The 27571-nt window shown below is 38.7% G+C and overlaps 1 long non-coding RNA gene across 1 annotated transcript; it reads right to left on the bottom strand.

The window, feature by feature from the left end:
• Nucleotides 1-11914: 11914 nt before the first annotated feature.
• LOC120323420 lies at nucleotides 11915-25472 on the bottom strand. The gene is made up of 2 exons (XR_005563824.1): nucleotides 24828-25472; nucleotides 11915-12374 (listed from the first exon to the last, which is right to left on the bottom strand). It is a non-coding gene; the product is annotated as an uncharacterized LOC120323420 (long non-coding RNA).
• Between the last annotated feature and the right edge of the window lie 2099 nt (nucleotides 25473-27571).

Genomic DNA, 27571 nt, shown 5'->3' with positions numbered 1-27571 from the left:
TTCATGCACAAGCAAAGCAAAAAAAAGCAATTTATTCACCACTTCTCATTAACAGGCAGGTGTTCAGCCATCTCCAAGAAAGCCAGGCTTCATCATGCATAATGGTGACTTGGGAAGACAAATGCCGTCCAAACGTCCCCCGCTTCCTCCTTTTTCCCCACGTGACACCATGTTCTCTGGGATGTCCCTTTGGTCAGTTGATGTCAGCTGTCCTGGCTGTGTCTCCTCCCAGTTTCTTGTCTATCCCCAGTATACTCACTGGTGGGGTGGTATGAGAAGCAGGAAAGTCACTGCTCAGCAGTAACTAAAACATCCCTGTGTTAGCAATGCTGTTAACAGCACAAATCCAAAACATGGCCCCATACTAGCTACTGTGAAGAAAATTAACTCATACCACTGACTTACAGACCACTGACTTACATGGAAATAGGGATTTTTTAAAAAATATATTTTATTATTGCAACCACTGAAATAAAAGAAAAAAGGTACCCTTAGGAAGACAGACAAGTTCTCTGGTGCCATAGCTCATCTGAAGGATTTCCCTTGCTGATAGAGGCCAGTTGAAAGCCACCAGGATTAATAAATGCCTGCTCTGCACCAGACCTAAGGTTCATCTTGCCCAGCATCCTGTCTCCAATGCTGTCTGAGGGCAGACATGCAGAAAAAATAACAGGTCAGGTGGGGACAGACATTTCCCCAGTATCCTCATCCTGCCTCCAATGCAGAAATCTTTGGGATTTACTGAGTAAAAGGTGATTTTTTTTTTTTAAAAACCACTAGTGGATTTTTCTTTTATTTGTCAGTCAGTTTTACACTGAAAGGAAAATCAGTGAGGTAAAATTCATTTTCCCATGTGTCCTCCATGTCTCAGAACTGTCCCAGTTTACATATTAACACCTTAACCCCGGAGGGCAGACCCATTCTGCCAGTATAAAGGTGCATGCATTACCTCTTAATGAGAACCATACGATTCTGTACCATTACAGTTATAGTTTAATCCATCAAGAATTCCCCAGCAGGAGGACATAATCCATCTCCCTTGGTTGACAGGTGCTATGTGGTCTTATGAACCACAAAGTACCGTTAAGTTCCCCACCCTGCAAGAATTTCTATGGAGGGAGGATGCAGTGTCTCCACTCCACTCCACCCTCGGTTCTATCCCCCGCAGCTGATGCAATTATTGTTTTATGGAGAGTCCTCATGGAGCATGTTAACTGCGTTCCATCCAGGGAATAGCATTGCATTTTACTCTATAATTCTTAGTTTTCTCTAATTTTTACCCCCAGACATCTTCCCACACCTTCATACCAGCTTTCATTACCTGTCACCAAAGAAAGTCATATTTTTAAAAATATGGTTAAGATTTTATCACCCTGTTGTAAGACTATGTTCTCTACATGGTATGCCATCACTCAGAAGTATGTGAAGAAGATTAACCAAATAAATAAATTAAAATAACATTTCCAGTGCATATTAAGGTAAATTAAGAAAAGGACTGAGAAACCTGCCATATGAGGAAAGGCTGAGAGAACTGGGTTCATTCAACCTTGAGAAAAGAAAGCTTAGCAGAGACCTTATCAACATGTGGTTACAAAGAAGATGAAGACTTCCTTTTTATAAGGACTCATATGGAAAAGATGATGGGCTATGGGGAAATATTATTCCTGAGAAGATTCTAATTAGACACAAAAGAACAATCAGTCATTGGAATGACCTTCCCAGCGTGGTCAGTTTTAGTTAATTTCTGTCAAAATACAGCCAAAGCCTCCCATAGAGAACCTCTCTGATTCCCTTCCAGCTCACCTAGCAAGGAGGCATCATACTCCAAAGATCTCCAAAAACAGCCATGGGATGGTTCCCTTCATCTGTAACAATTATCTCTGTGGTGTACCTACAATATTTGGGTTTTAGTCTCCACAAAACGGTGGATGAAAAGCTCTTGAGAAAGGTTGTTTGTGCTAGAGTTTTTTGTCTGTTGTCATTCAAGACATCTCATAGAGAACTTGAAGCCTTCATGAAGACAGAAGAGCCAGTCTCGTGTACATGTGATGTACAAGGCATTGGACAAGGAATTTGGTACCTCACCTGAGAAGTAGTGTCTTCTTCTGGTCACCTATATTCAAGAAAGATCAACTCAGAACAGGAAGGAAGGAAAGGAACTTTTTAAATTAAAAGACCTTGAGGGCAAGAGAACAAATCGGGAAGAAAATTACAGTTAAAAGTACCATCAAAACAAGGTGCTTGAATAGTCTTGAGCAACAATAATAAGGAAAAGAAATGTAACTGCTTCTACTGAACTTTGTTCAGTTCATAAAAGGAAATATATGGAATAGTTGCCAATGAAAATAGGAGACTGAAATTGTGACTTGTCCAATTCTATGTTCCTAATTGCATTTCAGACTTTCCAAACAAAATGTGTACGTTATTTTGAAGGGTTGAGGCTTTGGCAGGCTTGGCCTTTTTATACGATTTATCCACTTTCAAAATAAGTTTCAGTCACACACATATTTGTCTGTCTGTCTATCTATTATCTACCTCCCTCCCTCAGATTTCACAATCATTAGTGATTTGACAAGGTACACTTCAACCTGACTAATAAGTTAGATAAAAGATGGCTGAGAAGAGGACCACAGTTCCTGATGAACCTCCCATAGGCCTCTGAACTGCTGATGTATTTGGGAAAACTGCCATGTTTCCAGCACAAATTTTTCTTTCAGTCTGAAACAAGTGACATATTTCAAACTAAGTGCAAGGTGGGAAAATCACTTAAATTTAAGTTAGTCCTCTTATTCAGACAAATTGAGAGAAAAGGGTAATAACACTTATGAAGCAGAGAAGAAATTTAAGAACAGACCAGGAGAAAAACCTGGTAGTGTCTGTAGAATGGGAGTGAGAGTGGGACAAAGCACAGCTGAGCAGGCAGCTCAGCTGCAGTATGAGACAAGGTTATTGCAGTATGACATGTGCCACCTTGTCAAGGTGAAACATGGGTCTCCCCTTTGATGAAGCCATGTCAGGGACACAGTCTTGAGCGACAGGGCAACATGATTTTGGCATTTGGCAATCTCACAAATAAACCCTTGTATTTTCCTAGACTGTTAGATTTGATTTCTTATCCCCCACCCTGAAAATTAAAATGGAGAAAAGTATTTTACCCCAGAAGATTATATAATCTTCTATCCAATCTTATATATAGATTTCATTAATTTAATATTGAGCAGGTACTCTTATCTCGTACTAGGTAATCACTTTATTGCCAGTTTCCTATTCTGTGCCATTTACCTAAAATCAACACAACAAAACACATAATAGGAATTTTAGTCATCAATCTGATTATTTAAGTTAGATAAAAGTAAGGGGGCAGATCGTGTCCAGTTCCCAAGAGGCTCACCTCCCCTGAGAGACTGATGTAGGACAATGCAATCTCTCTATGAAGTGGTCTCTTTGCTGGATAAAGTGATCACCTTCTTTACTATTCCTTTTATCTTTCTGAATATAGCACAGAGCAGGATCATTAAGATTGAACTGCACAGCTCTCAGACAGCAAACCCAGAGGAATACTGCTTAAATGACAAAAATTATCACACATTACCACTTACACAGATTAGTGCAAAGCTTGTCTCATGACATGTGTCCTTCAGCTTCAAGGGAGCCTGAGTCCTTTCTCACTTTTATTAGTATAAATCTAGAATAATTTCATGGAAGTCAATACATCATACCTGAATACCTGTTGGTAGCAGGGAGATCTCTGCTCAAGGTTACTACTTGTGGTTTGAAACTCCCAAGAATCCAATTTCTAAGTTCAAGCCCCCTCCCACAATTTGCCCCTGTGAGAGGGTTTAGTGATGGCATGGACTTGATATCTTCCTCACCTCATGTGGAGAGTTTTCAGACAAAACACAACTATTCAGTATTGGGGGAAGGGGAAAATATTTACAAAGGTTTATTTATATACATATATATATTTATATTACATTAAATTCCACTTTTCCTTCAATAAAAGTCTAAGAAGAAAAGAGAAAAGTCTTTCTGTCACTCCTCAAGCCACTGTTCCTTCATTTCAGTTTTTTGTGGCACTGGTTAGTGTCTTTCATTTTTCTAAGGTAGCAGATTTAAGTATGGCAGTCAGGATTTTTGTTCTTACTTTGTGGAAATTCCAACCCTGAGCCCAAGCCTTTGAGGGATTTTCCTTGGAGACCTTCACTTCTCTTGGGTTAGAGCATTTAAGGCAGCTTTCAGTTCAGTCTTACCAGAGCTCCTCTGCTCTGTCTCAGCTCACCAGCATGGTAGCAGCAGCAGCAGCAGCAGAGCGCACAGCCACCTCCTCCGCATTCCATCCTGGGTCAGCTCTCAGGACGACTCCGAGTTTTTCAGCTCCTTTCTCTCTTTCTCTCTAGCTGCTGCTGCATTTTGGGACTCCCTAAGGGTTTGGAAGTCTACCCTTCCTCTTCAGGAGGTCTCTGGGTTTTGGGAAAGTGATACAGTCTTACCCCAAAACAGCCCTGTTGAGTTTTCCTCTGTTTTGTTGCCAGCTCTCCCTCCTGCAGGAACATCTCTGTGTCTTTCAGCTGGCTTCACGTTATCTCGCTGCTACTGGTTATCTTTTTGGCTTTTAGCCACCGTTGTCTCTGTTCGGGACTGCTCCACTGCCACTTTCAATGTCTTCTGCTGCTGCTGACAGTAAGGAAACTCTTCCAGCTCTTGATTACGGGACCCGGTCCAGCTTTGACACTATACCGGGTCTCCCGTAGCCTCAGCTGGGGGCTGGGGGCCCTTGGCCCCCAGAGGGGCTCACTGGCCCCCTGCTTCCTCCTGGCTCAGATCATGGCTACCTACCTTCTAAACTATCTTCACCATCTTCTCTTCCATTTCTGTGGGTATGTAATTTCCACAGGGCGCATGTGGACTTTTGATTGGTCCAGTATTATCAGTGGGGCAAACCATTACTACCTCAGAGAAAAGGTTTTTCAAACCACCACACTAATTCATTGATTTCTGATTCCTTACAGCTGCTGAACTGCTGGTTAACTTACTAAAACATTGCATATCTAGAAGTTCAGGCATTAAAATGACACTAACTACATCAACCGTAAAGAAAAAACAAACTAGAAATATGTGAATTAATAATTTCGGACAGTTACAAGAAAGCATGACCAAGACATGAAAAACTAATTTCCACTGCTCTTTTATTAAGATGATTCATCCCTCCACTATCGTTCTTTACTTCTGTCAAAACCATTTGCAAATAAAATTTCCATTTGCAGCCATTTGAAATGTTGAAACCTCAGATGTGCTGTAGTAAGAAGTCATATGACCTTAAATCCATTCCTATATTTGAACCTGCACAAAATAGCTGCTTCTATTGTATTTTAGTTCCTGTAGTAAGCCAACGCGGGCAAGAGGACACTAAAATCTACTTTGTATCTTTACTGACTCCCATAATGCTGCCCTTCGGTCTTCTGGGACTCAACTATTCCCATGTTATGGGAACTCAAAAGTAGTCCAATCAAAACATTTTACCTAGGACTACTCAGGTCACTATGAACCCCATGAGACCCAAAAGGTATGGGGAAAAGTCTCTTATTTTTCTCATAGGGTATTTCACTACTAAATGGAAAAGATTTAGCAAAGAGACTTCTGTTATGTCCAATCCAAAGAACAGGCCAATGGCCAGTATAGAGAGCCAAAATGTCAGACCAGCTCCAATCCTACACATGAGCCAGGCTGAGCAGCATGCTAACAAATGAGTTGGTTTTTCCACTGTAAAAGACGATCTTACTTTTCTTGAATTTTGATCTAGTTTTGATCTTATTCTTCCTTTCTTGATGAAACTGGAAGAAACAAATCTGCTAAAAGTTGTGGGTTTGATTTCTAAAACAAAGCCACTTTATCATAGAAGTCCTAAGAGGTTTCTTAAAGACCATTTGGGGGAAGGTAGCACACAAAATCCTGTTATGTACAAACTGCTGTTCTCTGCTCATCAAAAAGACAAGAGGAAAGCAAGCCCCACAGAGAGCAGTGTTAGCTTATCAATCCTCTGTCCCCACAAGGGGACAGGCATCGCCTGCTTACACACACACATACTTGCTTGCATGATAACAAAGAGATGTTACTACATCCAAAAGTCTCTGGTTAGTATTTTAGCTGCAGCAGCACTAAGGCTTCCACTAATCTCCAAAAGCAAGCTGGGCATTGCATTCCTCTTGGTAGCAGCATTCTCCTACCACTTTTGCCCGACTTCCTCCCCCCTAAAGAAAGCCTTCTTGACTGAGAACATTTATTTTTACTTTGAAGGGTGCTGTCTACATGCCAGAACTCACATCTACTTGGAGCTCTCCTAATGTCTTTGGAATTGTGGTATGTAAAGCTGTGGTCTTCCACCAGTACAAATGTGCTCTGAGTCATAGGTTAGGTCCTAACTCTGCCCAGCCTGTTCTTAGATATAGAGATAAGTCTAATGCAGAGGAAACAGATTTCCTTTGTATGGCTGGAGAACACTGAAACACTTAGTAGAAGTAAAACCTCATATCCAGCTTCTACTCCCTTTCACATGCTAAGCATGGGGATGTACAGAGTTGAAAACATTCTTTCAAATATATTATTTAGCTACTATATTCCAGCTACTATGGAATATAAATCCTTGCAGGAAAAATACACAAGCTGAATAATTCGACTTTCAACAAGATTCACAGATTGAAACAGAAGTCAAGTTACACAGTTATTATCATAGGCCAGTATCACGATCACATGGGGTTTCATTTGAAGGTGATAGAGCAATATTGATGAAATATAAATTCCCACTAACTTTATTTTATTTCCATGATTTTAAAATACTGTAATCAAGCTAGTTGTACTCTTAGTTTCCAAATAGTTTGATTTTAAAAGTCATAGAATTAAGATAAAAGATACTTATTATCCATGCACAGACGAACACATTTAATTCCATTATACTATTAACACTATTTAATTAAATTAATTTAATACTATTTAATTCAAACATACAGAAGAAAATGTCTCACCAGATTAATGGAAAAATACTTGAGCTGGACAAGGACAATAACTGACAAAATGATATTATTAGGATAATTTTGCAACCATATTTTATTCAAAAAAATTGTATTTTTGTAAACTTGACATTTCCAAAACAGTGCAAGTGAATTAGAATACATGTGAACACAAGCTTCTAAATATAGGTGACATCAGTAAGAGTGGACACAGTCTTACAACCACAAGATCACAAAAAGAAACATACAATTTTATAATACATAAGCAGTGACAGTCTGAGAAAAAGGAGTGACAATGGTGCAGGTACTCTACTGCATATGCAAACCAAGCTCCAAAAGCAATTACAGTCTTCATGCCAGTTTAATCAATGTACACTAAATGAACAAAATCTACTTTCATTTATATTCAAGAAACTATAGCAAGTGGATGAACCTGGGCAAAGGATAGAAATTAGTTCCATGACTCCCTCAGTCCTTTAGTGAAAGCAATATCGTAAATTCCCCTGCCACACGGATCCTATGCTTCAAACTTGTGCATAGAATCAGCTGGGTTGGAAGGGACCTCCGAGATCATCAAGTCCAACCCTTGATCCACTACCGCTGTGGTTACTAGGCCATGGCACTAAGTGCCACATCCAGTCTCTTTTTAAAAATCTCCAGGGACAGAGAATCCACTACTTCCCTGGGCAGCCCATTCCAATGTCTGATCACCCTCTCTGTAAAGAAATTCTTTCTAATATCTAACCTAAACCTCCCCTGGCACAACTTGAGACCATGCCCTCTTGTCTTGCTGATGTGCCCACAAACAGAAGAAATTCAAGGAAGTCAAATACTATCAAAGACAGTCTTTGCGTAACTATTGCTTTCAGCAAGCTGGGCTACCTGCACATCACTGACTTGATATGTGGGGTCACTTCCATTCCTGTATTAAGGTAGACAGGGCTATTCTTACTGTTATGCTTGGCATTGCAAATGCCTTTGCCACTTAGAGGTGAAAGGATTGCTTAAGTGGTTTACAGGCTTGGGGTTCACATCAGGCATAATTTCTCTCAGATGATCCAAGCAACCTGTGAGATGACTTCAACTCAGAGTCTGCTTCAGTATTTTCTACAGTTTGCTGACTTCATTATAACTTCACAAATAAAAAAACCTAGGTTTATTCAGAAAAAATAGCAGGTATTTTTGTTAGCTACAATGGCCAAGTACCAGAGCATTCTAGTGTCTTAGAGCACACTAGCTGTGTTATTGCTTGGGGAGAATCGATGCAAATTCACCTCCAAGACCCTTGGTTTTCAACTTAAATGGACACGAAACTGCTGTAAAAGGTGGCAAATGCTCTCATCTCTTGGGAAGTGAAAGCCCACTATGCTGTGGACCACCAAAACTGTGAAATGACTGTGATCTTCTTGATGTCATCACGGAAACTAAATGGGGTTGCAAAAGCACAGGCTTTGCATTAAGTGATTTTTTTATTTAATTCCCCCCTCCTTTCTTCTTGATCATATTTTTCTGAGACTGTTTTCTTCCTATCCTAAACCCAACTTCATTGGTACTACTTGTAAGAAGACACATTGCAAGCTTCAGATCTCTCAGATGCCAGAGGATGCATTTGAAAATGTTACTGCCCCACTGCTAAGCTTTCTCCTGAATAGCTTAGAGCTAGTGCAAAGTGAGCCCACTGGGAAAAAAAAAGGCAATGTCAATTTAGCAAACCTTTCAATTAACTTGTCCAAGACAACTAAAGACATTGTCTCAAAATGGATTAACTGGAGAGAACTTGTACAATGACTACCCTCAGCTGCTGCAGAATTGGAACATCACAAAGAAACTAACAAGCAGCTGACACATGGGAACCTTAGAGCCGAAAAAGCAATTTCCAAAGTAACCATGTCTCCAGATTTTGATACAGTTATATTTATAACAATTTCATAATTAAAATAAAACAAAACAAAAAACCCCACCAACCAAACCAGCAGATCTATAGCATAGTTATTTCCTACACATTCTTGACATATATTACTTTTTCGTAAGATTTTAGGATTAAAAAATGATTGCAACCAACTGATATTAGTGGGAATTTTTGTTTGGCTGCTTTTTAAGGAGTGGAAAGGTGCATCTACAATATTTTAATATGAAGGATTGATATGTTTCATTGTCACATCTGACTATCCTAACTGAAAGCATACAAGAGCCACAATAGAACTTGACTAAAAAAAAAAGAAAAAGAAAGAAAAAAATATGGAGAGTATACATATAAAACCAAAACCCTATTTTACAACAGATCTCCTGAGGGCCTAACAGTAATGACACTAAGAATTTGTGGATCATTTCAAGAATATGGTGCTCATCTGGGCAACAACTAGATTTTCATTAAAGGATGACTTGAGCTGGATCAATTCTCTGACAATTCAGGTCAGAAATCCAAAAAGTCCAGTATGGGCTCAGTCAAATGGGATTTATTTTTATTTATTTTTTTACTTTAAGCAAATAAGAGAGACATTTTTGCCTTGAGACAAAACAAAACAAAAAGTCCAACAAAATATAAATGCTAAATGGGTATTTTACCCTTTTTAACTCTTTTCTTTATACACTTTTAAAAGATGTCTCAAAGGAATAAATAATTTGTATTTTTAAAATATTGTAATGAAACATTTTTGGCAGATTTTAAAATAAGTTTCTGTTTAAAAAATGAAAATTAAGCATTTCAACTTTTCAAAGGGAACTTCCTCCTTTTTTTCAGATAGAAACTTTTAAATTCAGTTAAATTCACAAATAATTTCACTTTTTCCCTGAGCTATTTTTTCAGCAAATTTACTTCTTAGGAATTTTTGAGGGGCTAAGTTTTAAAAAGGGTGGATACTCCAGGTTCATACAGCTAATAAACAGTCTCTTTTTTTTTTCAGCAAGTACTTTAAGCAGTTTCTTTTTCAATTCATAGCTGTGAATCAATCTCATATCCAATTTCTGTCCAACTTAGATATTTTGTAACAGAAAAACCCAGACAAATTAAGTTAATATACCAGCAAAACTGACTGATGTCAGAAATATCATACTGTGAGAAATTCATCAGCTTCTAATGCGAGAGGCAGGTTCAGATTAGATATTAGGAGGAAATTCTTTACTGTGAGGATGGTGAGGCACTGGAACAGGTTGCCCAAAGAAGTTGTAGATGTCCCATCTCTGGAAGTGCTCAAGGCCAGGTTGGATAGGGCTTTGAGCAATCTGATCTAGTGAAAGGCTTCCCTGCAGGGGGGTTGGAACTAGATCTTTAATGTCCCTTCCAACCCAAGCCATTTTACCATCCTATCTCTCTGTGATAATACAACAGTGCAGTCAAATGCCACAAGCCTTTTGTTTTTGCACTCTAAAGAAAAATCTGTACTCTACTACATGTGATTTTAACAGCACTTTGCCTTGGATTCTGGCTTAAATGATCGTTTGTTACACAGAATGTCAAGTCACCAATGATTGTTTTAAGAAAAATAACTGAATAGACCAATAGTTTTTCTTGTCAGATGTTGAATCAATAAACTTAATTCACTTTAAAACTATTTTTTCCCTAATGCATGCAGATAGTTAATAGTTAATAAATATTGATCAATACTGTAGTAATAGAAGACACTTAATGCCAGTGGGGGTAAAAAGCAAACAGGAATATGGATGAGTTTAGTTTTTAAAATTTGAAGCTATAATGGATATAATGTTCTTTTATCATACCCTTAAGGAATAAGACATCCTGCAACCTTTCAATCCTGGTTTCACTTTCTACCAATGAGCTTGACCCTTCTTTCCTTTATATGGATTTTATACCAACATGACATTTAATTCTTATTTACACAAAGTGCAAAACACAAGTAGAATCTAAACCCAAGTCTTACAGAATTCCACTATTTCTATTCAGAAATCCAAGAGCTTTTTAAAGAAACACGGTTGAATTAATTACAACTAGGTCTCTTCTAATTCAACAAACGAGTTAAGTAATCACCAGCAACCAAAGTGGAAATCTGAGATCCAGTAACATCTGCACCCAGCCTAAACTTCCTTCTTAACGGTTGAAGAAGGATGGCATTCAGTACTTGGAACACCCAGACAGGGAATCTTGAGACAAAGATTCAAACAAAGATTCAAAGATCCAAACATTTTAACCCTTGCATCTACTTATCTCTCTTAAAATTATCATATAAACAAACTCATGACTTATGTATATAACTCACAAAGGAGACATAATGCTCGTAGCTTGTAGCAATTTATCACTTGATTTGATAGCAACAGATTACAATCTTGAACAGTAGCTTTAAAAATATCCCTCAATATTAATATGGCTCCATTTAATTTTTTTTTTATTCCAAGGAATTTACCAATGCCATAATGGTCGGCCCAATTATATCCTTCTGGTATCTCAATTGTACAATCCTAGACTACTATAAAAATCCTAGAGATTGCAAGAGAAAAATTCCCAAAGGAAAACATTCTGTGATACCTTCTTCAGTGAACCAAAGCAATCTACATCTTGCTACATATCACTGAGGAAGCATTTTCATCCTCTCCCATTCAGGTCAGTAAAGGACAGACTCAAGATCCAGAATATCACAACTATCACAACTGTGAAATACTTTAGGTTCTTTAGTTTATAAATCAAACAACAAGTTCAACTCAAAGAAAGAGACTATGAAAAGATTTTGGCTTATATCCATTAAATGGTCTATACACAATACTACCAAGCCTTTTGAATTAAGCATATGAGGATTTCAGTCACTTTTCTCTGCAAATCTCTTTTCTCTCGCATTGAAGTTTAAAAGTACAATAGAATTTATATATACACATATGTATTTTCAAAGATTTAGCCAGATATCAGTGCTTGAGTGAACTATATACTATTCAGTAGAAATTATAAAACATTGATACAAATATAAAGACATACTCAATATAAAAAGCTTATATTTATAAAATATATTTTTAGGTAACAGTCTTCCCCTGAGGGTATACCAAATAGTTGGATTCATAAATATTGCTCTGCACTGCAGCTTGGTTACCAAAGTTCAAATTTCAACTCTTAAATGAAGTATGAATTGCTCCAGTCACCTGACATGGCTACAGTGGTTGCCTCAGGATATGTTCCCTAGTTTTTTTTGAGTGATAAAGACACAGCATCAATGGGTCTCCGAAAAATCTGGAGAAGATTCCTTCTTCCACATATGGAAGATATGAGAGCAGGACCTATAGGCTAGTGAGCACGTGTCACATGACTGGGCTTTAGTTTTCATGGGCAGTTCACTGGTTTTTCTGGACCCAGTTCCAACTATCTTCATTCTCCTTTTTGCTCTTTTCGGCCTCAATAATTTCTTTATACCTCCGGCGGAAGAAGCCCATCTGCAAATCAGAAGAGATGACAGTGGTAAGTTACACTATCATTAAACTGAAACTTAATTTGTCAGTGTGAGGACAGAAAATGGTGTGCAGAAAAAAACAGCACAGGAGTTAGTATTTAATCCTCCAAGTGCCAATCTGAAATCATAGCTCCTTATTTACATCAGTATAAACGAGATCAAACTGGATCCCAAATCTTCACAAATTCTCTGCTCCTTACAGATGAACTACTAAGAGGTAAGAGGTCCTCTTACATAAAGCATACTTTAAAAAAAAATGCTCATAAAGTATTCCTAATAAAACAGACCAGAAGAGGCAGATACAGGTTTATTGGTTTAAAATGAAGACTAATGCAAAATTTGGAGCTGAACCTAAAGTCAGAGTAACACTCAGGTCCTGAGTAAATTGTGACAGAGTTTTATGAATGATGCTCTCAGCGTCCACAACTGCACAAAACAACAGGGATCAGAGGAATACAGTACACCTACCCCTGTCCCAGCATCTCAATTCCAGCTATCATTACCGATAATTCCTTTTGCACATCTTCTTCCTTCCTAAACCCTTGTACTTTAAGAAATGCAAGTGGGTTTCATTTCAGTTTGGAGAAAAACTTCTCATATCGCTGTTTTTTTTTAAGTCTTTCAAAAAACCAAAAATTATTTTAATAACAGACTTTGGTAACCATTCAAGAATAACTCCTCAAACTTAGCACTGTTGAGATCACTGAATCAATATTTTGTTCACCATAATGAAATATTTACGTAACTCCTATCACTCTAAACTTGTTTTTCTACTCCTGCTGTGTAAAACATGATGTTTTAGTCTTCCTTTATGAACTAGTTATTGCCACCCTTTATTCCCAAACTGGCTATGTGCAGGAAAATTTTGTGCTGTCTTGTCATAACTAATATTCCCTTAATTTGGATTTTTTAATTTCAGTTTTCAGCAACTTTCACTTTCTTCTAGTGGATTTTAACTCACAGGGGTCTGAAAGGCAGCATGGTCAATCTGCCAATGCTGCTTCTCCAGCAGGGTTTCCTAAAGCTCAGGTCCTTGCCAGTGCCCCCAGCTACATCCTGAATTCACAGCAGCATGAGAATGCACACACCATCCTCTCATTCTGCTTCTTGCCTCCTATGCAAAGGACATAGAAGCTGCAGCGTGGTCTAACAAGCCCCTTTGTTTGGTAACTGTGGACCACTGGGACATGCCATTATTCTAGAGATAAGTGTACCCCGCTGAGTGCATTTGTGTACATTACATACACACCTACTGTCCTGATTCTGGCCAAGACAGGGATAATTTCTGCAGTAGCCAGGAGGGGGGATGGCTAAGACCTGGAGGTTATTCTATACAATCTCATGCCATTGCTGCGGTTGGGGGAAGAGAGTCTCTTCTAAGGAGCAGGGGTTCCTTCAAATCAAGTAAGCATGGTGGAGAGAGCAATGGGATGGCACTGGCTTGAAAGCCGGAGGGAGCAGTGGGGTAACACTGTTTCCAAGCTGGACAGAGCAGTCAGGGTGGTGTGGTTGCAGTCACCTCAGGCTCAGTGAGTCATTTGTAGGTGAATCACTCTCTCTCTTTTGTGAGCTTTTGTTATTAATCTTGCTGCTGTTACTGTTCGTTTTCTATCTCATTGCTGTTTCCAGTAAATTTTTCTTATCTCAACCTGTGATCTTTACCTTTTGTGCCTCCAATTCTCCTTTTCAGCCTGCTGCATGGGAGGGGAGGAGTGAGTGACACGTGGTTTTAGTGGGAGCACTAAATTGGTGAATACCATTCCTAAATCGTGACAGCCTTCTTTGGCACCCAATCTGTGGCTTGAAGGGTTAAGAAAATAACAGATCTGCCCAGAGTGGGTTGAAAACAAATTTGATCTAAGCATTCGTTGTATTAGGTACAGAGCCACTGGTCACAATATTGCTTGGTCTGTTCATGTGGGTGGGGTACCTAACCCTGTATATATTCCGCTACATGCTCCTCGTGGTGCTCTTTTTCAGAGCAGGGAGGGGGATCAGGATTGCTCTGTCATTGTACTGTCTGATATCAGCTTATGACATGATAAAGTCAAGGACAACAAGGGTCATTTGGGATGTGTATTCAGTGTCGCTCTCCTACCCTTACCTCGGGTGCTACCTTTGGGAGTCCATCAATAATTGTACCCAGTCTGCAGGAGAACAGGGGAGGGTTATTTTCCCTGGCTTTTCACCCCTTTTTCCTCCTTCAGGCCTGTTACAACAGCTTTCGGAAGTTTTGAAATTCACTTGAATGTTAAGGAAAGCATGTTCTTGTTGTCAAGACTGCCAGGATTCCTCAGTGCAGTCCACACCATGTTTAGAGTCAAGAAAGAGAAGGTAATTTCTTTCCTTTAGGAAGGTCATTCAGAGATCTACCTCAAGGATTGATAGCCATGAGTGGCATGAAATGTGGGAGAAAATGGTCCAGTTTTTGGAGAGATTCTCTGCCCCATACAGGAGCAGCCAATAAAGGCAGCAAAAGGACAGGTTTAATTTTTGCAGTGGTCAGGAGGGGGTGTGGTTAGGACCTGGAGGTTATACTATACCACCTCAGGTCATTCCCAGGGATGGTGGAAGGAAGTCTCTTCCAGGGAGAAGGGATTCCTTCCAGTCCATCGAGTGGAGGAAGTAGTGGAAGTGTGGTGGAGGCAGTGGTAGTGTAACTGGAGAATATCATTCTTAAACCACAAGACCTACAGCCACGTTATAAATGCACAATAGGTAGACATATACATAAATGTCCATGACCTTGAGGTTACGAAGGTCCCATGACCTTCTGGAAGCCCCCTTTAATAACTGAAATTAGACCTTAAAACTCATTTGTTCATAGAAATTCTTGTGCACAGACTGTGAACGTAGTATCGTTCCCATCTGTCAGAAGCAAAGCTTTATCTGTTGCTATGTACATGCAAATGCAGGGATAGTGGTGGTCCTGTTCTGAAAAATCACCTCAAAAAAGTGACACTGTTGAATTTCAGAGGGCCACGTCTCCCTCACTTCCTAGCATCTTTCAGAGCACTATCTGCAAGGATTCAAGAAGAGAAAATTAAAGAGGAGTTTTTCTAGTTCCCCATCCTTCAAACTTACTCTAGACATCAGATCAAATTCTTTCTTTAGCAGAAAAAAATCCTTATTAGTAAGTTTTGTACTTGAACCTACAAGCTAAACTAGCGCAAAGGATTTATTTTTAGAAGACATCCTCAAGATAGCACCACCATAAAATCCCAGTGAAAGTTCATCATTAATGCCAACAGAATTCAGCTCAATGAGGCTTGAAGCAAATAGCTGAAGTTTCTCTAGATTTTCAGTCTAAAATGGAAGTGAATTATTATATTGATAATGGAAAAAAAAAGTGTAAGAGCCTAATACTTCTCTGTTGTTCTGCCCCAGTAGGATTAATCATAGGTACTTACTTATTCACAGGAATCTGCTGCTATTACTTATATATGCTCAGGGAGCAGATGTGTTGCAAAAGTGGATGCCATTTTTTGTATTATCAGTTTTTATAACAGACCTACAGGTTTTTCATTAGAAAACTGCCACAGGACTTTGCTTCCTTAGATTAACAAGAGAAGTTTAATTTCTAGTTTTAAAAACAGGTTTTAAACCCTTAAGGTTTCCATCCTTCATGCAAACACATCCTTGATATAATAAAACTTTCTCTTGAAGTTATAATCAAAATTATAGAAAGGCTTTTTAATTTCCTTGAGGGCCAAACAAACAAACCCAAACTCCTTCCCACTGTTATTTTCATAAAAAATGTCTGTTACTGAACATCTGCTTCAGGAATTGTCTTTAAAAGTTGTTTATGAGCATTTTGGTATTTTACTATTTTTTCACTGAATACACAGTGCTTTTGTATAACTTTTCAGCAGGGATAAAAAGTGAGCTGAAAACCATAGTAAATATTAATAAAGCATGAATTCCTACATCTAGAGGTGACCCCATTACAAAGAATTATGTTTACTTGCTGTAAATGATGTGAATACTCTAAAATTATGTAGAGGAGTTAAGTGCAGGCAAAAAGAGAAACTGAACTTTAAGGATTATTTTTTTTAACATTTTTAGAAATAGTGGTCAGGGATTAGATAAATTTCCCATCCTTGAAAGACAAGGATGTGCTTTGTTATGCGATACTGTTCCTTAGTGTTTAATGCATATTTCCATTTAATGTGATATAATCCCTATCATCACCAGAGAGGGATTTTTTTGATAAGGACCATGAAGAAATCACAACACAGTCATTGTCTCGCAAGACTCCATACAACCTGCATATCCGTCTCCTTACAATTAATAATTTCATTAAAAATGATACCAATATTAACCTGTACGGTGAGGGCTGATTAATACCAGTAGCAAGCTGGAGAGAAGAAGTGAATTTAGGATAGAGTGAGAGGTAATAAGGAGGCAGACATTTGGACCAAAGCAGAAGAATTGATACAACATGGGGCTGAGCACATATTGGCTCTTTTATCACTGGAGCTGAAGGAACACCAGAAGATCTCTTTTCCATGGCTAATGCAAAGCCATTAAGGGAACTGAGAAAACACAGTGAGGATAGCACTGCTGGGATTGAGTCCTGAATTTTGAGCAAGGAAGAGGAAAAGAGATCCTCAGCTTTAACAGGAGCATTGCTGTGATCTCATTCGTAGAATGTTTACAGTGGGCCGATGGTCTCCAACACGTTTCATGGTAATGACTCTCTAATATTGTTCATTTCTCCCAAACTTTGCTTTCTGTATATGCAGATATGTGCATGTGTGTACACATACAGATGTATGTACAGAGCAAAGGAATACCCACGTCAAGAGCTGTGACCCCATCAGGCAGTCTGTGAGTTCACACAACTACATCCAAGTAAAGGACTGAGGAAAATACTTTGATCAGTAAACTTCTGCCTAGGGAAGGCACTCATGAGAGGAAGGGCAACAGGAAGTATTTGCAGGAAGCAAGGAGAGAGCACTGTGGGAAGCTGAAGGGTTATAATGGAAGAAGAGGCATCAGCCAGTAAAGACAATGCAGAAAATGAGAAAAGGATAGATGGGCTAGAATAACTGGAGGTGCTTCAGGTTTTGACTCTAAGCCACCTACTTATAGCAGCTCTAATATTTACTTGAAGCATCTTCAGAAAGGACTGGATAGTGTTTGTCACTTCAAAACCTGAAACCATCCATAGGTTTTACACACTTCCTTTAATTTACTTATTCCAGCCCATGTACCCTTTTCTAGTATGACCTTACTGCCATCTACAGTGTATGCTGAGCAGAAAATATGTTTCTGGCAAAACTGAACAATAAAGCAACAGAAAATCTGTGTTGGTCTGGAATGAGGAATTACACCTGTTATTGTGAAGGGATTTCTTGCCATGCGAAGCACTGTCAAGTCCTGTATTCAAATGTGAGTATTTAAAGTCTCTAGCACAGACAACTCCCTTTAGCTCATGCCAGGTTTAAATCCCTTAAAAATCACAGATAAGTCATATCTAACAACACTCACATAGAATTACATTCTTCCTGTACTCACACAAACTGAAAACTTCAGTCAAAAGTCATTTAAGTGAATTAACATCACAGTAAATTATTTTTTTTTTTTTTTTTTTTTTGCTGCTACTTTGTACTCATCCAAAGGCTGAATTACTGGACCTTATATTTTTCTAAACTCCAGAAGTATAAACACTTACCTAACATTTCCTGCAGCGTGGTTCTGTGGCTATTTCTTTAGGGTGCCAATTATAAATATGCTTGAAGAGTGATGAGATTACAAAATAAAATTTAATTTGCAGTTGGGAAAAAAACAAAGCTGATCAGAGGGCAAGCAATATCACTGCTTTTGTTATAGTCACCATTGGATAAATTTCTAAAACATTTTTATAACTCATAATCCAACAGGGCTTATTCTCCCAATCAAATAAAAAGATAAATAGTTTGAAATGGAGATTGAAGAAGAATGTTTAGGTTTTTTTTAATATGATTCATTAAGAAACAGTTACGTACTGCTGTAAAACAGCATTATGTATTGATTTACGGCAGTGTTTCAAGACTATCACTGAGCTAGGAATAGAGGTTTGTGAACAAAAACATTCAAACAGGATCCAAGACTATATCAGAGACTTTTGTGAGTTTTTGTACTATTTTTAATTAAGTTTCTCCAGTGCATACTGAGGTGTTAAGCCGAACATAGAAAGTATTTATTTTTAACAGTATGCCTATGCTGACAAGGTTACCAATCACAGTACAAACCAACAAGTAAAAAGAAAAGGGAGTAAAGCACTGTCAGAGGGGTAACTAAATAATGAAACAAAATGTAAGAACCACTGAAGAAATCTCCCATGTAACTAGGCTTTGACAACATACTTTAAGGTTCAGTGCCTTAGTCACAAGCTGTCTTTCCTCTAGCATACAGTTCCTTTATCTACTGTAACCACTATCCAGTCATACCTGCTGAACAGTATGTATTTACATCACAAATCTTTTAATGCCACATTGCTAATCTAGGCAGAAGTCTCAAGCCATTCACCTCATGGCACTTCAGAAAGAATTAACTTACAGAGAATTAATCTCCTCACCTTTTTTGGGTGCATACTCCTTGCGTACTTCTGCCTTCACATAAACAGTACTACAGCTAGAAAAATATGCAGCTAATCATGGGTCAAAGCAGGGCCAGAAACCTCACCCCATTAAATGCCACCAGTTGGCAGAGCAACAACATCCCCAATCTCTGCAAAGTAGTGCTGCTGAGATTAGAAGCATGGAACATTTCCCCATGCAGGGTAAGATAACTGGTTATTAAGTGCAACTCACTTTACTACTGTCAAGAAGGTGGGTAAAAACACTTTGCACTTGGGTTTGTGTGGTCCTGGATAATCCTCGCAAACTACCAGTTCCAAGATGATGCACTATGTTCTTTCTCCCAATTAAAGGACACTTGCCACAGTACATAGGTGTCAGAAACTGATATGTCTATCAGCTTTTCCACCAAGAACTGGCAAACTGCCAATTCTGGGTCCCACTGTGACGTAAAGGTGTGTTCGTAAAGGAGTTAAAGGAGAAAATGTGTATTTAGGAGGAAGGATGATAGTGTGTGTGGCTAAGATAAGCTCATGAGAGCTCCAGAGGTCTGGTTTAATTATTCAGTCTTTCATTGACTTTTTGAGAGGCAAACCCCTTACCTGTCTTGTAATGTAGGTCCTCATTTGCTCAGTGAAACAAGTACAAGAAAATAAATAAATATGATTCAAACATCACCATTCCACAAATGGCTGTACACACATACAATATACACAATGATATATACACTTATGCAGCTGGGGAACTGAGACAAAGAGAAGTTCAGCAGCTTGCTCAAAGATTAGTTCTCCTCTACAAGCATTCATTTCTGAAGTACTGTACATACTAAGTCCTTAACAAAAGATATTATGTATCCACAAATGAATCAAAGGCTAGATGAATGAATCTTGTCTGATGCAACCTAGACCATACCTACATAGTAAAGATATTCCAAGGGTAAACACCAGAACTACCAGCTCTATTCACCACATAAGCAAGTAGCTCCATTGAAGCCAACTGAACAACTCCTGCGAGAAAAGTTACACAAGAATTGGTTAGAGGAACAAATTGTTCATTAATGGGCTGACACTCTAGCATCAGTGACAATGGCAAGGTATGTTATATTAATTAAAAAATAAAAAAGTACTAAATCAGATTTTCTGTACTGGTGTCCCTTGCTGTGTGCAGTTATCTGTTTCGCAAACCTAAATGCATCTTTTCCATGCATCCTGCCAGTCTGAATTGTTCTTCTATTTTGAGGTACCTAGCCTTAATGACTGGTTTTTAACATTTGGCCTTTGAGATAGTCATAGAATATTTAGTTAAAATAATAGTTTATCTAATGTTTGCTTTAGTTAAGTTTATGAATTGACTGGCTGTTCTTAGCAAACCAGTTTTTCTTATTATTTCAACATTACAAAGTAATTGTCTAATAAAATGTGTGTTTAAAAACTATGCGTGTTTCAGTACTACAGCATGTGAAATAAATTTACTTCTAAAATCTGTGGAGGACTACAGATCTTCACCCCAGGTACCAGCAGTAATATCTCAAGTCAGTTAGCCAGGTTAGATGAAAGTAAGCTAAAAGTTAAGCACAATTTTGAGTACATTGCTAATTCTTCTCTGCCATAACAATGTTCATCAGTTGCAATACACTGGGATCAGATACAGCTGCTAGGAATCAAATTCTTCCATGGCGACTGAACTTATAAAGATCTTTCAGTGCTGAGTTCTGGTAACTTGAGTTTAATCAAAGCCTGAACTTCTTGCAGTATGGTGACTGTGTACAGTAACTTGCAAGACAGCTGTTATCAGTATAAGTGTAATTAAAAAGCAAATTGGCCAACATTAAAACTTATGATTATTTCCAAATAAAGATTTTTTTCCCGTTGCAAAATTTTACTATGTAGTTTATTTTTTAAAGTCACAGAATGAACACAGCCATCATCCAAAGTTCATCTCTGATTATTGCTCTCAAAGAACATAATGTCTACTGCAGATATGTCTGGAAAAAAACTGAATCTCACCAGGGAATAGGACAGTAATTAGAGATATCATTCCTATAAGCATAATTAATTTAAAACATATCTTGATCCATATATTCCATTTCCTCTCCAAATAAAAAAAAGAAACACTACTGAAATATTTCTGGCTTTGTTTGAAAACCCAAGACTAAACATTAAAGACTATTTTTGGAATCAATAAAAAGTAGCTTTAAAATCATATTTGGATATATTTGATCTGCCAAAAATATTTGAATGAAAGTTGTACCATGTCCATAATTATCAAAATAAGTCACTTTCATGCATTAGTCAAATCAGAAGGAAACAGCTATGGCTGGTGTAAGTTATAATACACCATTTCTCATTGTGAAACCAAGCCTAAAAACAGAATTCAGACTAGGTAAGTCACATTTGCTCTGTTATTGGCATTTGGGTTTGAGGGATGCTAATGAATTCCAATAAATACATATGTTGTGTTCCAGCAGTGGGAAGCCTTGGAACCTTAGGTACGTATTTGCAATTTTTCAGTCTACATATGTATTCTTTTACTGGTTTGGACTCCTGAAAATGATGGCTATCTTTCCTCTTTTCTGAAAGACGTTCTGAACCACAAGCCAGTGGATTACATTTGTTCACAGAGTGCCAGAATAAGAGCAACACAACTGCAATGGCTGTGGTGTTCTCAGAGTACCCTGCCATGCACAGCTCTCATTTTGAGGACACTGAGACTGGAGAGAACACTCAGCCACAATATTATTGTTACACATTTACATAGCTCATTACATCAAGAAAGATAACAAAGGCATTTTACACGTACTGGACACATACCACCACTGAAATATTGCCTATCTTGAGAGTAGTGAACAAATATTACACTCACAGCTGGCAAAATAACAGCAGCATTAACCATTTACTTGTGTGAGAAAAATAAAAGATGACAAACTCAATCTTCCTGTAACATTCAGTCAGAATTCAAAAAGCACAGCAAATCAAACTACTGTAAACCTATCAATCTACTGTAAAAACCCCAACATTTGAGTCACTGTTGCAGGAATACAAACCCTTTTGCTCTTGGTAAGCCAAGGGTCTACAAACATTTTGTGATACTTGCTTTGGTTCAGAAAGCGAGAAATAAGAAGAAAATAAACAGACTTCAAATGATCCACACAACTTCTGCCTGGCGAAAACCTACTTATTTGTACAATCACTTTCATTGTCCCATTCCCTCCTCAAGGTTTCCTAGATGTTATCCATAACGAAGATCTATCTATGTTTGGGAGATAGTATAGGTTTGGTCTTGAATCACAGAAGTTAATTATCTGCATTTTTATAACAGGATAATATTGAAAAAGCCTAATTCTAGGCCTACTGAACCTAGCATCTGTATCAAAAGAGTAGTACCCTGAGAAGCCTACACAAGATAGCAAGTAACAACTCACTTAAAGCAACTAGATAAGTGGGTAACAAAACCAAAAAAATTGAAAAGTTATCAGAAAAACTGTACAAAATGCAATGAGGACTACAGAAAGAAGAATTTCAGAGAACATAAACCAAGTCACAGTTTTTGCAGATTTTATGGACAGACAGGACAGGTATGGGCTATGTAGTTCCTACAGGTAGGGATCTTGGAATTACATGTACAGAAAAGAAGAAGTATGTGAACTCTGAATAGGCACAACAACTTGCATCAAAGATATGAAATTGCCACTCAGTTTCAACAGGTTTCTCTATCAATGCTGCAATGAAATAAAACTGATTTTTAAAAAAAAAAAACCATCCCCTCTCCCCTGAGGTGCATAGGGACATAAAATTATGGCACAAAACCTCTTTGGATTTCAACGTAGGGGAGGAATACATGTATACATATATACATACATATATATGCACGTATATACATATATATATACACATATATATACACATATGCACATACACACACACACATATATATACAATCATAGAATCATTATAGCTGAAAAAGACCTCCAAGATTATTGAGTCCTTTGACCAATCACCACCTGATACTAGCAGCTACACAATTTTAATCACTTTTCTCTACAACAAAATTTTAAATTATTGAATCCTTTACTAATCATGCAACTCTATGGATAAAGCACTGGAGTACAGTTGGCAAAGTCTGACTTATCTCTAACACAGACTCTGACCAAGGCATCTCACCTTTCTTCACCTCAGCACATCTGCATGCAAAAAGGGCTATGTGAACCTGGTGTTAGTTGCTTGGAATAGTTACTGTTACTTGGAATCTCTCAAAATTTCTCAAAGCTTTCATTCAACAAAATGGTAGCTTCTTCACTGAATGATCTCTAAAATTTAAAAGAGTTCAAGTCTCAAGATTAACCCAGGAAGCAAAAGACTGTATTAACTCTAGTAGAGACTAAGAATTGAACTTGTGCGAGTTTCTCCTGGAGACTCACAGTGAAAGGTGATATTTTTCTTATCTTGCACATTTTCAAACATGCCTTCTTATGACAGGAAATGAGCCATATGAAATCAGCAGCAGTAACTCCTTTTTCAAATTGTGTCATCGAGACATAAACCCTGGGTCTCTTCCAATCTCACATTTTTCCATTCTCATGGTTATTCTCCCTTCTTACTTTCACTGTCTTTTTTTTTCCTTTAACTCTTTCTGCCACAGAAAGCAAAAGCATTTCCTAGATGCCAGAAAAACAGAAGTTATGAGATATTCTAGACTGTGGTCAAACATTGTTTTTGAAATGGAAAGCACAGTCAATTTTAACCTGGCCAGTATATGCTTAAAAATCTTCAAAACTGACTTTAAAAATACTATAAATCTATAACTCATATAAAATTTATATATTATATGAAGTAACTTTATAATCCATAACGCAACTATACACACAACTATATAATCTATAATAAGAATTGCATGGCTAGTTTTTGGCCCAGGTTTGTAAATCCATTTTACAGCCTGATGACCTGCAGAGATATGTCCTTTTGCAGCACACTGGGCCTGTGACCTCCAGTCCCAACACAGCCGGCTAGCAGAGCCTGCAGCACACGTGCTGCTAAACAGTGTGAGTCAGACTGCTGGACGTTTGCCATGGGAAGCAAAATAGTGCTGGACATGTTCCCATGTGTGCATTTGAGATTTACTTCCCTCAAAGACAGTCCCTGACCTTGACTGTGGTCTTTTAAGTTTATGGATTGGTAGCAGGGAACTGAGGAATTAAAACACTTGGAAGTTCCTTCCCCTTCATATTTACCACACAAGATGGCTGCTGCCAACTATCAGGATCAGCCCACTTTTACCCTGTAACAGTGTCTGGGGTAAAAGAACTGCATCCTATCAGAGACAGTGGGAAGGCTGTCTTTTAACAGGTCCAGGTGCTTCTTCCTCTGGTAACTAACTGATCTGGAACTCCTTGTGTGAGGGATGTGAAGCATTTACTGCTGGAAACTCCTCTCCCCAGGGCATCTACCTCTGGAAAACAGTAGCTACCATCTGATTTTTCCTAGACAGGCACCCAATTTTTTTGCTGGTCAAGCAAAGTTGACACAATTTTCAGGAAATCCTGCTGAAATCAGTGAGCCTCAGCCATCAGAAAACCATAGAAATGCGAAGTACCTAAGAGTAATATAACAGCAGATTTCTAAGAGGGACACTCTGTTGTCCTGAAATGGTATCAAAGGTTTCAACTTTTCATAACCAGGTCCTAAAAACCCCCACTTTTTCACTTCTTCTGTACATCATGAATCCCTCCCTGTCCCTCATGAAAGCTTGTATATGAAATTGTTTTTACTGACTAATTATTCAGTTCCTAAAGCAAATAGATGTTAAAAATACAAGGATAAATTTAAGCTTTTTTTCTGGGACTAGCTTTGGTGCTTATGTTGCATCTGTTGCCTTACCTTCCATAAGAGCACAGCAAGCAATAGGAAGATGAGAATTCCCACCAGCAAACTGATGGCAATGATCCATCCGACAACATATCCACGAGGCTCCAGATTGTGCAAAGCCTCAAAGACCACCTACAAAGCAATTAGAAAAAGATATTTTTATGACTAGAAGTTGTATTGTTTTCTCTTGTACTCATGAGACACTGCACCATGGCCTCCCTGATCATATTTCATCTGTCAAACAAATATGGAATGCATTTAGTGCTTTCCATCTATTTTTCACAAGGGATTTAAAGCTTTCAAGTGGACTTTGAGTAGCCATGTTTTAGATCCAAAGAATATCAGCTTCCACTCCAAAATAACACCTACCCTGTCAATCCCCAAGCCCAGACACTGAGCTTGTTTTGGTGCTGGGCCATCAAGGTGCACAAAGTTTTGCATGAAAAACTCCATCCTTTGGATTGGCAGGGATTGCTATGACATCTTGCACAGTTTGTCTTACCACGTTCCGGTCCTGCCAAATACCCTGATGCTTCACATGAAATGCTTGTGATGAGCTGGCTAACCTTTTTTTCACAAAAAAATTCGGACAACTCATACATTCCTATTAAATACAAATCATTCCTGCTCTGCTTCACAGGACACATTGTGTGAAAGAGGCAAGGGCATGTGCAGTCATAGGTTCTTCTGGGAATGCAGATAGCTCTCTCCTCTCCTCTCCTCTCCTCTCCTCTCCTCTCCTCTCCTCTCCTCTCCTCTCCTCTCCTCTCCTCTCCTCTCCTCTCCTCTCCTCTCCTCTCCTCTCCTCTCCTCTCCTCTCCTCTCCTCTCCTCTCCTCTCCTCTCCTCTCCTCTCCTCTCCTCTCCTCTCCTCTCCGCTCCTCTCCTCTCCTCTCCTCTCCTCTCCTCTCCTCTCCTCTCCTCTCCTCTCCTCTCCTCTCCTCTCCTCTCCGCCCCTCTCCTCTCCTCTCCTCTCCTCTCCTCTCCTCTCCTCTCCTCTCCTCTCCTCTCCTCTCCTCTCCTCTCCTCTCCTCTCCTCTCCTCTCCTCTCATCTCCTCGCCTCTCCTCTCCGCGCCCCTCTCCTCTCCTCTCCTCCTCCTCTCCTCCTTCCTCGTCCTCTCCTCTTCCTCTCCCTCCTCTCCCCCTCCTCTCCGCTCCTCCGCTCCCTCCTCTCCTCTCCTCTCCTCTCCTCTCCTCTCCTCCATTTGCTTTCAGGCTGGACTGTATTTGGCACCTAAATTACACAAAAAGCCCTAGGACGGGTGAGGAAACACACACGGCCGTGGGGCTGCTTCAGAAAAAGTCCTGGGTCCACTCTCATCGATGGTGCAGACTCTATCCACCACATGTGATCCAAAAGAAATTAACTTTGGGAGTGGAAATGCAGTAGTTGTGTCAAAATGGTGCTGCAGTGATGCTAGGGAGCCCTACTCACTGGGGCAAGGGATTTTATCTCATGGTTATGTTGCTTCTCTGACATGAACTACTGTCTCTTCTTGGGTTCCAACAAGGCTGCCTCTACAGGAAATTTGCAGTGTAATATGTGTAGGTATGCAAATGTCCTCAGTGGTCATAATTCTGATTACTGCAAATATATGTGTGTGTGTGTATGTATAATAATTATAAGTTTTCACACATCTCTATGTACACTTATATTTATATACATATGTATATACTCACACATTCACACACATGCATACTCACATCCTCCCTGTCAGCTGCAGTGGCACAAGTAAACCAACTCTCTCAGTGAGACAGTTTAACCATACATATCATGAACAGAGGCATTTGCCTGATCAAGTGGAACAAGGAACAAAGGTAAATTTGCCAATTCAAGAACATCTTACTGCACTTAGTATATTAGATAGGCATTTTGTTTCACCATCTCTTCTATAATGCAGCTAAGTCTCTTATCGATTTGTACTTGGAAGTGTCAGAGTTCATTTAAATAATGATATAGAAGGGGAAAAAAACTTTTAAGAGATGGAGTTTAAAAGCATTTACAAGATGGAATCAAGGAAGGGAGGTCAGTCAATAGGATCTTCTACAGGGAACAGTAATTCCTGTTCAAATGACACCTCCCATAACTGTGAAAGAGAACACTTTACAGAGGGAAAGCTCTTCTACAGTGAAGAAAATCAGTTTTTAAAATTGAATCTAGAAAGTTAAGTGGTTTGGTTTGGGAAAGTTCTTTGGTAAGTTTGAGGTTTTCCTGACCTTTACTTGCCTAAGGGAAACTTTAACTGAAATAAACACCAACTGTGCATGTGTGTATCACCATATATTATAAAATAAAAGCTTCCTTTTATTCTTTCATTTGTGCTTCTGGATTAAACATTTATGAAAAAATATACTACTTGATCTGAGGTGTGATTTGTGTCCTGTTTCATGAAAAAGACAGCAGCTCAATTCATGCTCCATAAAGCTGCCAGATTCGTTAATAGAATCAGCAAATATAAAATCCTGGTATGTGCCAGCAGATATTTTTTAGTAGCATAAGAACTTGAATGATAAATCCAAAAGAAATCCTCCTGTCATGCAGATTGAGCAGATATTACAAACAAGTTCCACAAAAGTGTGAAGACTTGTTACTCCTAGGAGAAGCAGTGGAATCCTCAGTGCTCAACTCATGCCAGATGGGATCAGCAAAACACTGGGAAGGGCTGTAGGATAGAAACAAGTGTGCACAGGCCAGGAAATAGACTGGTGAACTAAGTAGTCTTTGACAATTTTTCTTTGATGAGATACCAACAAAA

The sequence above is a fragment of the Pipra filicauda genome, unplaced genomic scaffold, assembly GCF_003945595.2.
Source record: "Pipra filicauda isolate LSUMZ 115617 unplaced genomic scaffold, ASM394559v2 scaffold257_size1096998_pilon, whole genome shotgun sequence".
Lineage (NCBI taxonomy): Eukaryota > Metazoa > Chordata > Aves > Passeriformes > Pipridae > Pipra > Pipra filicauda.
The sequence above is the reverse complement of the archived record's forward strand: the minus strand, read 5'-3'. Positions and strand labels throughout refer to the sequence as shown.